The 16,626-nt window shown below is 41.1% G+C and overlaps 1 protein-coding gene across 15 annotated transcripts in view; it reads left to right on the plus strand.

Moving 5' to 3' along the window:
• The window catches only part of CELF1 (CUGBP Elav-like family member 1), a 72,428-nt gene that overhangs the window by 14,515 nt on the left and 41,287 nt on the right, over positions 1-16,626 (plus strand). Inside the window, exon 1 of one of the 15 annotated variants that reach the window (XM_087422961.1) lies at positions 1,542-1,678. The exons of 12 other annotated variants lie outside the window; for them this stretch is intronic. The gene's annotated coding sequence lies outside the window, so the exon portion shown is untranslated. Of the gene's footprint in view, positions 1-1,541; positions 1,679-16,626 lie in introns of those variants that run through there. 2 more of the 15 variants (XM_087422950.1, XM_087422960.1) reach the window with 2 other exon arrangements.

The following is a 16,626-nucleotide window of genomic DNA, read 5'->3' on the forward strand; positions in this document are numbered from 1 at the left end:
TAAGTTCACATGGAAGTAGAAGCAGGATTCCAGCCCAGGCTTCTGATTTTCCAGCACACTCTTCTGCTGTCTCCACTCATGCGTTCCATTTACCATACCTCTGCTTTTCATAAATGAAGTCTCAGTTTCTAAGGGTAGGAAAGGACCTTAGAGGTCATACAGGGAAACTTTCTACCCAGCGAAGGAATCGCTTCTACAGCAGTCTGGGCAGGTGGCCTCTGCCTCTTCCCTCCTCCTTCAGGTGGGGGTTACCTATCTAGTTCGCAAAAGCCCTACTGCCTGAGTTCCAGGAGAGGAGAGTTTTACATGGATTTCCCATTTTAAAGCCATATGCTTTGTTTTTCTCCCCTTACAAAAGAGCAATGGCAAATCAGATCCCAGTTTTTCATTAGTCTGTTTATCTCCATTTAAGTCATGCTTGTCAGTCATGACAAGACAGTAATTTGTTAAAAGAATTATGTCATACCTAAACCCTAGAACTTTGAAAAGATAATGCCATATTTGGAACAAGCTACTCCTTTAAAAGGTGGGAGGAAAGAAAGGATAAATGCTGTATTCAGAATAAAGTACTTTAAAATGTGCTTAATAGATGAGATGATTGTGAGGTGAAGAGTATCAAAAGAGGCCTCAAAATAGTTTAAAGATTTTATTTATTTTATTTTTTCCCCCCAAAGCCCCAGTGGATAGTTGTATGTCGTAGCTGCACATCCTTCTAGTTGCTGTATGCAGGACTCGGCCTCAGGATGAACGGAGAAGTGGTGCCTCGATGCGCACCCGGGATCCGAACCCAGGCCACCAGCATCGCAGCGCGCGCACTTAACCACCAAGCCACAGGGCCGGCCTCTCAAAATAGTTTAAAAGCCAAATAGGCAGGGCCGGCCCTGTGGCTTAGCGGTTAAGTGCGTGCTCTCTGATGCTGGCAGCCCGGGTTCGGATCCCGGGCGCACACCGACGCACCGCTTCTCCGGCCACGCTGAGGCCGTGTCCCACATACGGCAACTAGGAAGCTGTGCAACTATGACATACAACTATCTACTGGGGCTTTGGGGCGAAAATAAATAAATAAATCTTTAAAAAAAAAAAAAAGCCAAATAGGCAAGTTGTTTTGTATTGTTCATGGTGCATGTGTGAATGTTTAGAGTAGGTTCATTTACACAAAAGTGGATTTTGGGTTCAAAACCAACATTATTTTGGTAATTATTAATTACATATACCAAAAAAAGGATTTTAGGTCCATTGTTGGGATGTCCTGCTGCTCACTCTGCCAGTCCTTTAATGCCGTTGTCAGTAAGTGCTTCACTTTTATTCCACTTTTCCCCTTTCCACACTGTTTGAAAGGTAGTGATAGTAAATATTTAAGATTATTAGTTTGAGAATTTTTTTATACCTTTTAAGCAAAGCACAAATGCATATTTTCTAATAAGATATATAGAAATGTTTTCAGTTTCTTATAAACACAGTTATTTTTTCCTTGAAGAATTTACCAGACCTAAAAATGGAGAATTTGGCTGCAATATTAATTTTTCTTTTTGTCTTACCAGAAAATTAAAGTGAAAATGCTGTTGGCAGTCTTTTGCTGTCTTGACTTCACAGTAGAGAATTCTATAATGAAAGTGTGGCTGAGTTTTTAATACTCTGGAATTTCATGATCACCAGCACTTCTTGTTGTGCAGCCAAGGTAATTAAGGTAATCAAATATTGTAGTCATTAGCAGGTGTAGCCTGGCTCTAAAGGACATCTGTAATGCTAGTTTCATCCACAGTGCCCTTTTCCCTTATTTACTCTAAAATGTATTTGTTATTTAGTTATTATTCTGTTTCTTAATTTGACCAGTGAATTTTTTGTGTGTGTGTGTGAGGAAGATCGGCCCTGAGCTAACATCTGCCAATCCTCCTCTTTTTGCTGAGGAAGACTGGCCCTGGGCTAACATCCATGCCCATCTTCCTCTACTTTATGTGGGACGCCGCCACAGCATGGCTTGACAGGTGGTGCATTGGTGCACGCCCGGGATGCGAACCGGCGAATCCCGGGCCGCTGCAGGGGAGCACGTGCACTTAACCACTTGTGCCACTGGGCTGGCCCCCTGAAATTTTTTTTTTTCTTTGTGAGGAAGATCAGCCCTGAGCTAACATCCGATGCCAGTCCTCCTCTTTTTTGCTGAGAAAGATTGGCCCTGGGCTAACATCCGTGCTCCTCTCCCTCTACTTTATATGGGACGCTGCCATAACATAGCTTTTTTTTTTTTTAATTAAAGCTTTTACTTTATTTATTTTTTTTATAATTTCATTTTTATTTATTTTTCCCCCCAAAGCCCCAGTAGATAGTTGTATGGCATAGCTGCACATCCTTCTAGTTGCTGTATGTGGGATGCGGCCTCAGCATGGCCAGAGAAGCAGTGCGTCAGTGCGCACCTGGGATCCGAACCCGGGCCGTCAGCAGCGGAGCGCACGCACTTAACCGCCAAGCCACGGGGCCGGCCCGCCATAGCATAGCTTGACAAGCGGTGCATTGCTGCGTGCCCGGATCTGAACCTGCGAACCCTTGGGCTGCCGGAGCAGACCTCGTTCACTTAACCACTGCACCACTGGGCCGGCCCCTGACCAGTGAATTTTTTCGCAGAAGTTCATTGTACAAAGTTTTCCTTGATAAGAAAGTATGCCAAATTATATGGTAATGAAAGAAACTAGAAATTAGACTTCACATTGACAGTGGGACAGACAGACGGAGACAGACAGAGGTGGGGAGGGAGAGAGAGATGGTTGCTCCTTTACCATTTTGTAGACAAGGAAACTTGAGGTTAGGAAGCTCACTGAGGAAAGTAACTTCTTTGGTGCATCTGCCTTTTAGGTGGTAGGACAGGGCTGGGCTACTAGTCCACACCCCAAATGCTGTGCTCTTTTCCTGTACTTTTCTTGCTTATTGAGGCCCAGTCTTGTACAATAATGAAATAATTTATTTTTGTAACTTCTCCCTTTCATATGATAGTATAATTTTTAACTATTAATCGGTAATGTAAATTCAGTGTCTTATTCTAGAAGTTCTTACCTTTGAGAGAATTAGGAAAGTAGGCATATCTGTTTAACTGCCCTGATATTGCTTGTGCACCTTACCTAAACTGTTTACCAGTTTTTTTATTGAAAAGTAGGAGTAATTTAACCCTAACAGAAGCGGCATGGAAATGTGGTTTTAAGGTAGGTGGCATTCATAGCATCTTCAAGTCTTTCAGAAGAAATGCATGGATCATAACGGAGTTTCTATGGGCAGACAGGTGGAGGTATCCCTCCCACGGGTCATTTAGTTGATGAGAAAACTGGATGTTACATCTTTTTTTTTTTTTGCTGAGGAAGATTAGCCCTGAGCTAACATTTATTGCCGATCTTCCTCTTTTTGCTTGAGGAAGGTTCACCCTGAGCCAGCATCTGCACCAGTCTTCCTCTGTTTTGTACGTGGGTCGCCACCACAGCATGGCCGCTGACGAGTGGCGTATGTCTGCGCCTGGGAGCCAGACCCGGACCACTGAAGTGGAGCATTCTGAACCCAACCACTAGGCTGCAGGGCCGGCCCCCAGGATGTTACATCTTTATTTGGTTCACTAGTGAAACATGACGTAAAAGACTGCTCCCCACCCCCACCCAGAAGTCTGGTCCCTCTCTCCCAACTGCCATGCCCCACAGCCATCCTTTTGGCTCTGATATTGCTTCTTAATTCTAAACAGCCATATCCTGTGAAATTCTAGAAAAGAGAGAGAACACCAACCTCTCCTGGCTGCCTTGCGGTCACTGTCACGTTTACCAAATGGTCTGCTCTATGACCATGTCCTCTTTTGACTGGACCCACATTAAAGAGTGTCCCAAATGCTGTCTTGATATATGTCCTCACTAGCAATCTTGTTTTTTAAGCCTCCATTTACAGGTTGATTCACAGTGGGGGAGAGCCATGTTCAGAAACAACTTCTGATAGCCTGAATCTTCTTGTCTTTCATCTCTTTGCTTCTATTTATGTTCTTTGTACCTCTTCCTTGAGCTTGCACCTTCTGCAAAGTTGACTATTATATCATCTTTGGGGCTGCAAAATCAAAGTTGGAAGATTTTAAAGTTAAAGCTCCCAGAATAATGTTGTCGCCCACATTGCACATATGTCACATTTTGAGTTTACTAGTTAAGCCTCTAAATATGCGCTGTATATACAGTATGTGCAGTGTGATGACTTAGGTTGCCATGAGAACCTAAAATTTTAGGCTTAAATGGTTCAGTAACAGACAAGTTTTTTTTTCTTTTATTGTCTTAAAGGTAGGCTAGTTTTTTCTTTTATCTAATATACTTTTTACAAATTGAGATATTAGGCAGTGGCCATTCTCCTATATCACCTCTTGCTAACAGGATGGGTAACTTCTTTGCCTGTTAGCAGCCTCCTTCATTCCAGTCTTTCATGCTCTGGTTTTTTTCCCCTCTGTACTTCTCTCCTATTACTTTCTTTGCTACAGGATAGAATTAGAAGTAGGACACTGGGAGCTTTACCTTTTTTAAAAAGTGCACCGGGTAAGAGAGGAGCTGTCCGGTGGGATATCCCCAAGCACACCTAAGGAATTCTGTTCTTACAGAAGCCCTCTGAGATGAGCTGTAGTAAAATTTGCTTGAAAACTTTTTTTTAAAAAAGTGTTGTGATGTTAGTCTGTCATCTAAAAACAATTCAGGTTCAGCTTGAATTGGAATACATTATTTTGAATAATTTCTTGGCCAGGGTGACTTGTTTATTCTTGACTGGATTTAGTCGTGAAGATTGCCTTTTTTTTGGATCAGGAAGTACAAGAGGAGATGATAGGATGTTAGAGATGGATCAAACTATATATTGTTTAGTCTTGAGCTCTTAAACCTTTTTGGATCATGGACTCCCCTTTGAAAATGTGGTAAAAAGCTATGGACCCATTTCCCTATAAATAGAAACAAATAACTACATAAATATATTTTACATGTATATGTAAAATTTTGCACACAACATGAGGGAGTTTAGGGAATCCATGAAATATCCATGAATTCTCTAGATCTGTGGACCCTACATATGGACTCCTGATCTGGTCCAGTACCATTTTTCTCTTGGGGGAATGGGAAATGGAAAAGAAATGACTTTCCAAAGGCCATACTATAGGTGTTTATAGCCATTTTGATTTTGAGGTTATACTTGAAGTAATCACCCTTGGTGTATACAATTATGGTCTTTTGCATTATCTTCTTTATTTTTACTTAGTTGCCTTCACATAAGTAGTCTTAATAAAGTACATAATAGGTAATTAAAGCTGTGATCTTACCCAAAAAGTAGCATATTAATCCATAATAAGCTACTCTTTGGGAAATCAAAGTTTCTATAACAAGGCTGCTCAGAAAATATATAAGGCACTGTACACAGTTAAGAGATTTTTAGGGGCCGGCCCCGTGGCTTGGTGGTTAAGTGAGCGCGCTCCACTGCTGGCGACCCGGGTTCGGATCCCGGGCTCGCACCGACGCGCTGCTTCTCCGGCCATGCTGAGGCCGCGTCCCACATACAGCAACTAGAAGGATGTGCAGCTATGACACACAACTATCTACTGGGGCTTTGGGGGGAAAAAATAAATAAATAAAATCTTTAAAAAAAAAAAAAAAGAGATTTTTAATAAAATGTTGAACACTTGCATGTCTGTTTTGTGGGACATGAAAGTGCCTCTTCTGCTGGAATCCTGCTGTGTTCTTTTCTTTTTCAGTATAGTCATGCACTGCATAATGACGTTTTAGTCAGTGATGGATCACATGTACCTCAGTGGTCCCATAAGATTAGTACCGTATATCCTAGGTGTAGGCCATACCACCTAGGTTTGTGTGGGTACGTGCTGTGTTCTCATGACAAAATCGCCTAACGACACATTTCTCAGAATGCATCCCTGTTGTTAAGTGACATGACTCTATATCATACGGTGTGGACAAGGCTCTCCCTTGCACTAGGAGATCTAGGTAGTAGGATTGAGAGATCAAGTTTGCTGTCATTTAGCATCCTTTGCTCATCATTACTGCATTGCCTATAAGAGGCAAAGAGAAAATTTCAGATGGTTAATTTGCTGATAAAATATGTTAAAGTACGTAATTATGGTAGACCAATTATATTTAGGAATTTGAAGCATTTTAAGTTTTAGGGAAAGTGTGTTGCTGGGAGGCTATCTAGTATATTTATGCCCCATAAGTTTGGGGTTGCGTACACATGTACACCAGACCGTTCAGTGATGGCATGGAGCTGGGCAATGCTCTTTTCTCTGGAGTTCCTCTTCATGACTGGATGACTTAGCAATGTTTTATAATCAAGGATCTCAGTACATCAGCATCAGCATTTCTAGTCCCACCATTTTGTTTCCCTGTAGCAGGGTTTTTTTTTTTTTTTTTTCTTGTTTTCATGGTGGTGTAAAATTTCCTCAAAAGGCTAGGCAGAGATTTCTGAGATGGAACAATATTTTCCTGAAAGTATTATGTGAGAGATGTTAGAGTGGATGCTGAGTTATGGTCTGAATTAATTTTTATCTTTTTTTAGAATATATTTTCTCTAAAGTGAGCAAAACCTGTAACTTTGCTTCCATAAGCAGTGTGGTATTAATCTCATACTACAGTGAAACATTTTAGGTTTAAATTACTTTACATTTTTAAATTATGGACTCAAAAAAAATTTCAGAAGTGGCGCGACCTCAGAAATCATCTAGTCCAGATCCTATATCCTCACATTTAAGAAAATTGCAGGTGCCCTTAGTAAGAGTGCTGGTAGGTGGGACCCGTGGAAGGTCTAGGTCTGTCCGTCCTCAGTCTCTTTCTCTTACTTTGCATAGCGTTTGTAGTTTGTGCCTCATACTTCAGCACTGGTCATATACTATCAGCCTTTATTATCTCATGTGTCAATCTTAGATCTGAGAACTGGACTGGAAGTATTGGAGGTCAGTGATAGTATGGCTTATGTTTATGCTACAGTCCCTACAGTACTGAATAAGTATATTGACAGTGCACAGTAAGTACTCGTTGGATTCATTAAGAGCTAAAGTACAGGGCCGCCCCCGTGGCTTAGCGGTTAAGTGCGCGCTCCGCTACTGGCGGCCCGGGTTCGGATCCCGGGCGCACACCGACACACCGCTTGTCGGGCCATGTTGAGGCTGCATCCCACATACAGCAACTAGAAAGATGTGCAACTATGACATACAACTATGTACTGGGGCTTTGGGGAAAGAAAAAAAGGAGGAGGATTGGCAATAGATGTTGGCTCAGAGTCGGTCTTCCTCAGCAAAAAGAGGAGGATTAGCATGGATGTTACCTCAGGGCTGATCTCCCTCACAAAAAAAAAAAAAAAAAAGCTAAAGTACGGAATCGGGCTGGCCCAGTGGGTAGTGGTTAAGTTCATGCACTTTGCTTCAGTGACTCGGGGTTTGCAGGTTTGGATCCTGGCCACGGACCTATACACTGCTCATCAAGCCATGCTGTGGTAGCATCCCATATACAAAATGTAGAAAGATTGGCACAGATGTTAGCTCAGGGACAATCTCCCTCACCAAAAAATAAATAAAATACAGAATCATTTGAGCCAATTAGCTGTGCATTTCTTATCTTTGGAGAGTTCACCCTGGCCAGAAATTAAACTTTTCATATTCTGCGCATTGAGCTGAATCTGAGTGAATTGTTCTAAGCAAAGTAATTTTTTTTTTTTTTAAGATTTTATTTATTTTATTTTTTGCCCCCAAAGCCCCAGTAGATAGTTGTATGTCATAGCTGCACACCCTTCTAGTTGCTGTATGTGGGACTCGGCCCCAGGATGGACAGAGAAGTGGTGCCTTAATGCGCACCCGGGATCCGAACCCCGGGCTGCCAGCATCGCAGCGTGCGCACTTAACCACCAAGCCACAGGGCCGGCCCAGCAAAGTAATTTTTGGAACACAATTACTTCGCTTCTGATATATTTATATAAGCCAGCAAGCATCCTGGGAAATATATCTTAAAAATTATATCAATTTATTTTAACTTGTACCAACTAGAAAAAGAGACCTCAAAACATAGTCTGAGAGTTGGAATGAGACCTTTATTCTGAAAACAGCAAAGGGCAGTGAAGGTTAGGATTGTTCACACAAATGGAGAATAATCTTTTTTGCGTGTTAAATTCTGGAGGTTAAATGATAAATTAAGCCTCACGGCTGCTGCTGATCTGGTAAGAATCAGACCTAGTAAAGTTTTCACAGTGTCTTTTCTGTTCCCCATGGCTGAGGGATTCTTGGTGTAAGTGACTGAAATTATTGGGAAGTTCCTTGACTGAAATAGAATCTCTCAAACCTTTCTTCAAGTACCAGCCTATGTGTTTCTGTTTTTTGTCTGGAGCCTGTGAACAGGATGCATGTGTGTGAGATAATTGGGCTTTCACTAATGGCCCCCTTTCAGCAGCCATGTATGGGTAAAGCTGTTTAGGTCCCTGCTCCTCCCTCTCTGAGCACGAAGCAGAATGTGTTCTGTTGAAGCTGCTGTTCCACTTTTCGGCTGTCTATATTTGTACAGCAGCAGCAGCAGCAGCCCACTAGTGAGGCCGTGTGGCTGCCCTGTGCACCCAGATTGGCTCAGGCCTGCTCCAGGCTTAGCCAGGGCCCACCGTTTGTGTTCTTACGTGCGTCCATCTGTCTGTCTGTATACGTTTCTGTGGAGGACTGAGGTTTTCAAGTTAAAGAGGTGACCTGTTTGTCTTTTTTGTTTTGTTTTGTCAATTATAAATTGTAGAGACTATTTCAGAATCTTGGGCATGGGGTGAGGAGGCAATATTTGTATTATTTAACAAAATATGTTTTAAGGAGAGGTTGCCACACTGGCAAATGTAGTGTCAGAAATGGTTTTTAGGTTCTTTTAGAAACTCACGTCATTAAAGTAGTAGTGTTTTTTTCCCTTTAGTTTTTACTGGTCACAAAGATCAGTCTTTAGGGGTGGAAATGGATTCCTTTCCTGGCACACAAATTTCCTGATAAAAGATTTGTGTAGAAAGCCTGAGGCGCCTCTTCCCCTTTGAATGATTTCATATACATCTTTTTGGAAGACAGTGCAGTAGGGGCTAAGCCTCTTGCCTTGGCCCTTGGCTGGGAAATGCCCTGTTGCTTTGGACTTGGCAGCCACCTGTGCTCTGTTTGCGCTGATTCAGAGTGCTTTGTAGAGTTTGGCGTTACAGAGGGCTTGTAATGTTTCTTGGTGTCATGTCTATTTAAGGAATAGTAGGGGACATGACATGTAGACAGATTTCAGGTTATTTCCAAAGAGTATTGGGTTTGTTACTATATTTTTAAAGAATACTTCCTTGGTTTGTTATAAGATGTTCTAATTAGAAATGAATTCCTCACTCTTGATGAACTTAAGTCTAAGTTCAAGTTTGTTTCTTTGTTTTACACTTTCCTTTTACTCCCCCTCCCCCATCCCCCCATGAGTCATAAGCATGCAGAGTTGGGAATAGAACTTGTCAGCTGAGTAGGGATGAGACAGTTCTCTGCACATTTGTAACTGTGGCCGATATGAGGAGAGAAAAGGACTTTAAATGCTGGAGAAACATCTTCCCTGAGGCAACTTCTTGTTGCCTGGTATGTGTGGTGCCTGGTATGCCTGCGTGGCTGTGTGGTATGGTTGCAGAGTTCCATGTGACCATTTGCTGATGTATTCTGGCTCTGAATCACTTAGAAATCTGTTCTGCAACTTGTCCATTGTTGGCTTCGATGTATGTGTTTGTTTAGGGCCTAGGACCTGGTGCTCAGTCCTAGGATGGGTCCTGCGTACTTAATGACTTTCTGAAATTCTGTTGAGTGTGGCATTAAATTGGCTTCACCTTCTCCTTCTTGGTAACTCTTAGTGCCCATCTCGTTTTACCATCCTACTAGTGTTTTCCCATTTATACTGTGAATCACTATACATCCTCTGTAGGGGCTGTCATTGGAGACTAAAATTGGTGGCAGCTCTTTGATTTTACAGCTCAACCTCAGGAAAGGACACTGGCTAACACATCTCTGTTCCAGCTTTCCCTTTGTTCTTCATCTTTTTAAAAAATTTATAGTTTCCTTGGTCTCACTTTATTAGTTTATATTTTTTCATTGTATGTGGTTTGAAAGCTTCCCCAAAACCTTTTTGGTATGATGAGAGTAATAAATAAATGTTTATAAATAAATAAGTGCTCTGAGAACAAGTGGTTCAGTATTTCATAATGAAGGTTACACTTACACTGGACACTAACAGGCACAGTTGGAGATTGAAGATCTGTCAGCCAGTCATTGCTTTCTTATCTACTCCTCTTCCCCTCCTCCTTTTTTTTTTTTTTTTTAAAGATTTTATTTATTTATTTTTTCCCCCCAAAGCCCCAGTGGATAGCTGTATGTCACAGTTGCACATCCTTCTAGTTGCTGTATGTGGGACTCGGCCCCAGGATGGACGGAGAAGCGGTGCCTCGATGCGCACCCGGGATCCGAACCCGGGCCACCAGCATCGCAGCGCGCGCACTTAACCACCAAGCCACGGGGCCAGCCCTTCCCCTCCTTCTAATAGGAGGTATTTCTGAATAATCTTAGGTACTCCATTTTGAAGAGAGATAATCATCTTCTCAAAGAATAAAACTTTTTGGGACTCATCCTCTCCCACCATAGGCACCAGCCTTAGTGCCTGGAATAACAATGATAGTAAATGTTTATTGAGCACTTTCTGTGTGCCAGGCACTTTTTTTTTTTTTAAAGATTTTATTTATTTATTTTTTCCCCCAAAGCCCCAGCAGATAGTTGTATGTCATAGCTGCACATCCCTCTAGTTGCTGTATGTGGGACGCGGCCTCAGCATGGCCGGAGAAGCGGTGCGTCGGTGCACGCCCAGGATCCGAACCCGGGCCGCCAGCAGCAGAGCGCGTGCACTTAACCACTAAGCCACCGGGCCGGCCCATCCAGGCACTTTTATAAATGCTTTATGTATATAAATCCTTTAATTCTCACAAACATCCTGTAAGGTAGGTACTTGTTACTGTAACCATTTTCCAGATGAGGAAACAGGTATAAAGAAGTTAAACCATTTGCACAAAGTTACCTGGCTAGTAAGCAGGCAAAACTGGGATTAGGAGGTGATGTGACTTCAGAGTGAGTGCAGGGTATATTGTACGCTTACAGTAAGTATTTGTCTATTAATTTTATTAACACATGCGGAGTATTATTTGGGATTACTGAATCGTGAATCAGTCTGAATTTAACCAAGTTTCAATTTAGAATTTTCTTATGAAAATGACTGTATGACTGGTTTGCAGGTCACTGTCAACTAATTCATTTATTGATGATAAAGAGCTGCAAGGCAATAGCAAGTCCATGGAGCATCCCCCACATTACTAGTTTATCTCTGCTGGTGCCTGACTGTTTACTGAATATATTGAAAGCAAAATTAATTTTGGCTTCTTTACCTCTTGGTCCCTGTACTACACGTCTTCAGGAGATGCCTTCACGGGGGGAGCATGGGAAGGGAAGATGAGCAAGTTTCGCCTATTCCATTAACTCTGATCTTTGTGAGTGTAACAGGATAACAGGGAGATCTGCTCAAAAGAAATGGTGATGGGAGAATTATTGGTAGGCTGAGTGATTTCAGTGGAAGGTAGCAAAAATGTTATTCTGTCTTAGACAGTCTAAATGTGATTGAATAGCACAAAAATTTGATTTAGACAGGGAAATAAGAATCAGCTCTCCTGAGGTTTTAGTCTCTCTCAAATTGATGGCAGATTTTCCCTGGCCATATATGCTTTCCTTTGGATATATACAGTCCTGTGTTTTTTGTTTCTAGTGTAAGTCATGTCTTCTGAACAAGACTATAAACTCATTAAGGATAGGGATTGGGCCTTTTTTGTACCCTCTCTAGTTCTAGGTGCATAGTAGATGTTCTCTACATGCATTTTTGATTGATAGAACTGCCATTTTATAAAGAGCTTGTTTTTGTGAAAATGAAATCAAAGCCCTGACAAGTTTAATTTTGTGAAACAGTGGGATTTTTTTTTTAGGAGTGATTTGAAGGAGGTGACGGAGATCATATAAATGGGTATTTAAATGTGAGAAGCACTTTTAGGAGCACAATTCAAGAGTGATGAAAGCATGATAATTGAAGTCACTTTTTAAAAAAGTGACAATATTAAAGAGATATTTAGAATTTGCCCTAGGGCTGTGCATCCTTTGGGATGAATCAAGCTATGCTGAACATACTCCCTGATTGACTGAGCAAAGGTGTAATTTTTATACTTTCTGGCATATAACCTAACTATCTCAGGAAGCATCTCCACAGAAGATGTTTCTAGTTTTGTAGGATGATGACATTAAGAACAGAGAGATATTGAATAAAGTTTCCTGCTTTTCAACAGAACAGGATAAACCTCCTGAGACAAGACCATATGGAAGCATCCTGCTTGAGTACCCATGTGTTTGGGGTGAGGTTGGGACAGATGGTACAGGCAGGGTTCTTGGCTGCTTGGTCAAGGGTTTTGGAGATAGAAGTTAGATGCTAGGTGCTGTGGAAGGGCTATTGTATGTTGTGTGTACTGGGCATGTCTGTGTAAGAGGTGGAGTGAGCTCGGTGAAAGGATATTGATATGCTGGTAGTGTGGGGTAAGATAAGGGAAGAAGTAGGGAGATGCTGACTTGGAATGACACCTGCAATTCTATCTTAACCTCCCCTCAGATTAGGGAGAGGGAGACAAGATGTGGTGTAAGAAATAAGATTCCAGATCCCTGGCCTCTTCTGTTCTCTAGAGCCTTCAAGTAAGATATTGCAGGACTGTAGGATTTTTCTATTTAAGCTTGAAGCTGTTTTGATTCCTTTTTGAGATACTAGGCCAAAAGCTGTATTTATAGAACTTGTTTTGACATATTATCTCACCCTGTCCCTTGCCTTCCTTACTGGAATCCAGCTAATGTTGCACTCTGCTTGGCAGGAAAGGTTGATTGAAGAAAATGTACACACAGATATACAGCTGAGTGATTGAAAATAGCTCTGAACTTTGTAAATAGGCCAGCTATAAGGTTTGCAGTCCAGGCTGCATGAAAAACATCAGTTGAGTTGCTTGGATAATTTCTAACGGTGTAATAGAATTACCCAGCTCACATGTGGTTCACCTGGACAATGGCTGTTTCCATACCAAAGTTTCAGGCAAAGCAGGAAAAAATACAAAAACAAAGTGCCTCTTTTGGAACAGAGCACAAGTTGGGATTTTTCTTTATTTTGTCCCTCATAGTTTCAAGAGTTTTCTTTAAAAAGATTTATGTAGAATAGGTAACATATCCATATATAAACAATTCAGCCAGCATTCCACCTCTGCAACCTTGTTAGCAGTTTTTTCTTTATCCTACCAGAGATATTCTGTTTATATACAACCATGTGTAATTCCTTTCTTATTATATAAATATGTCCTCCTGATCCAGTCCTTAGTAGTGCATTGGAACTGCCTTACTCTCTGTAATAGCTACAGAGGGTTCTATTGTATTGCTATACTGTAATTTATTTAACCAGCACCCAACTGATGGGCATATGTGTTCCAGTTTTTGCTATTATAAACAATGTTCTTATGTTCTTGCATACTTTGTTTGAAGGCTGTATTTCTAGAAATGGAATTGCTGGATTCAAAGGGCATGTGAGGTTTTCAATATTGATAGGATACTTAAGATCCTTTTATGTTTTGCAAGTGATATTATCCACTGAAGAATATTATTAGTGGACAGAAAAATCGTAATGCAATGGCAGTTAGACTACCACCCCAAACAGTTATTAGAGTGAACATATGACCTGAAATGGAAGATTTAAGAAACTTTCTTGAGATAAGCTTAATTATCAAACCTAGCAACCATAATTACTGGAGAAGAGGCAAGTTGTCTAGAGTAGGCAGGAGTAGCCCCTCCTTTTTTTTTTTTTTTAGGGAATTTGGTGATGGTAGCTGAATCTGCAAGTCAGATATATCTTTCTTTTACTCTCAAAATGTTAGTTTCACCCATTTATGATCTTTACCAATTAGAAAAACATTTGTGGTCCATGGCTCCTTCAGTCCTTGTCTCTTAAAGCTATCAGATGGATATCATGAGACCATTTAGTGTCGGAATTAGCCTGTAAATTACAAATAGTTGTTATATCTAAAGTTTAATAATCACCTCAGAAAAGAAAAGCAAAGTAATATTTTGAGTTTTCTCCCCAAAAAAGCCTTTTACAAACTGACTTATTTTACCAGATAAGTGCTGTGACTCCAGAAAGTACAAGTCTCACTGGCTGGTTGTGGAACCTGGGTCATCTAATTGATTCTCTTCACTTTAGTTCCCTCATCTGAAAAATGGGAGTGAAAATGCTGAAGAATCTCCTTTGAGCACTCAGAAAAATAATTATAAAGTCATTTCCAGAAGGTTATGTATTATGGAAATGATGACTCTTCAGAGACATCAAGATTATAAGGTAATTTTAAAAGTAACTCTGACAGTGTTTCAGAAAAAAATTAGTCACATTCTGCCTACATGGTGCTAACATATGGTGCAGCCCTGATGAGCCGCACAAGTGGGCTGAAATCAAAATGCAGTTGGAGAGAGGAGCAGGAGTGACTCACTAGATGCGCCGGATTTGGCCTTATGGCAGGGCAGTGAAGCTGAGGCGGAACTGGTGGTCCTAGAACATGCCAAATCTGAGCAAGTGATAGATGCATATTATGAGAAAGGAGAATCACTGAGCTCTCATGTTTGGATTTAGGTGTTTTGTCCGGTGTCTCAGTCCCTGGAACTAGGCCGCTTCTGTGTCTTTAGAGGCCCCACTTCTTCCACATGATGGGGAACCTTTGCTGCCTCTGACTTCTGTGCATGGTTCCCTGTGTCTTTGAAGGTGGAAGCCACTAGGCAAATATTTAACACTGATATGCCTGGAACATTGGCTTCAAACTGGAAAGATACATAGAAGAGTTAACATTTCTGCCCAGAGAAAGCTGCACATTAGCTTAGCTACCATATGTAAATTGCTACTGCTGTATCCAGCAATTTGTTGCCCAGTACTGACAGTGCTGCCAAGGAAACAGGAGGAGCTAAAGACAGAATGAGATTCCTACACACACACACACACACCCCCGTCAATATAGAGCTGTATGGGGAGGAGAGGGAGTACTTAATGGGGATTTGAGAATTGCTTTGAGAGTATAGGCATTTTGGGAAGAAGTAGGAAAAGGGATTTTTAAAAAGATATTTTGCATTCCCTATCTGCCTCACCTGAGTACCTCCAAAATGGATGCCTCTCAGGTGAGATGACCTTTTGTTTAGGTGCCTATATAGTCATGTAGAAAGACGATATAACTAAATAGGACATGAGATGGCAGATCAGAGAAAGGAAGAACAAAGAGCCCAACTCACCCACTCCCAGTCAACTTTACCATTTTTTTGTAGCAATTTCAGAGGATCTAGTAATGACATTGACTTTGTGAAATAGGTGTTATATTTATTGGTTGTGACATATAGGTAAGGATGCTATTGGCAAAGTCGGACTTTAGGCCAGTTCTGACTCTGATTCTTAAACATGGGCTGCTCACAAGAAAATGTTTATAATTGTTAAGTGAAAAAATAGGTTATGTGGTAGTATATAGAGTACAATATTTAATTATAATTGTGTATTTGAGTGCGTATGCATCTTTTTTTGTGTGTGTGTGAGGAAGATCAGCCCTGAGCTAACATCCGTGTCCATCTTCCTCTACTTTATATGGGACGCCACCATAGCATGGCTTGACAAGCAGTGCGTCAGTGTGCGCCCAGGATCCGAACCTGCGAACCCTGGGCCACCGAAGCGGAGCGCGTGCACTTAACCGCTGGTGCCACCAGGCGGTCCCAATGCATCTTAATATACATAGAAAAAAAACCAAAATGTGGTTTTTATGTAAAAATGAATAAATAAAATTTTTTAATTGAGGAAGTAGAAAAATTAAAGGGGAATAAATATTTAATAAACACTACTTCTGGCGCCCGCCCCGTGGCTTGGCGGTTAGGTGCGTGCGCTCTGCTGCTGGCGGCCCTGGTTCGGATCCCAGGCGCGCACCAATGCACCGCTTCTCTGGCCATGCTGAGGCCGCGTCCCACATACAGCAACTAGGAGGATGTGCGGCTATGACATAGAACTATCTACTGGGGCTTTGGGGGGGAAATAAATAAATAAATAAAATATTAAAAAAAATGAATAAATATACTTCTGTTAAAAAAGAAGAGGCTGCTCACAATGTTGCTTTAACCCAAATATCCACCATTTAAAGGGAAAAAAAGACATTTTTTTTACTAAAAATTGCAAATATTTATGTGTAGGTATGTCTCAATTTAAGAAAATGTTAATGGAAATTTTATAAATTTGAGTAAACTAGGGAATTTAGTGCATCACTTGACAGTCTGATATGTGTTATCTTTATTCCAGGTGTCCTGGGGATATAATTAGAAAAGAGAAGGAGGGACTCGTTACTTATTCACAAAATGGTGGCATTTGAAATATATTTCATTAACAAAAATTTAGAAGTGGGGTTTACACATAGTTTCTCCCAGGTGTGTCTCATATGTGGTAGCAACTAACTAGACTTTGGATAACTGTTTAAAATCAGTTTGGAGAAAATAGA

This window comes from Ceratotherium simum, chromosome 34 (assembly GCF_057802395.1).
Source record: "Ceratotherium simum simum isolate JZ-2026a chromosome 34, ASM5780239v1, whole genome shotgun sequence".
Taxonomy (NCBI): Eukaryota; Metazoa; Chordata; class Mammalia; order Perissodactyla; family Rhinocerotidae; genus Ceratotherium; species Ceratotherium simum.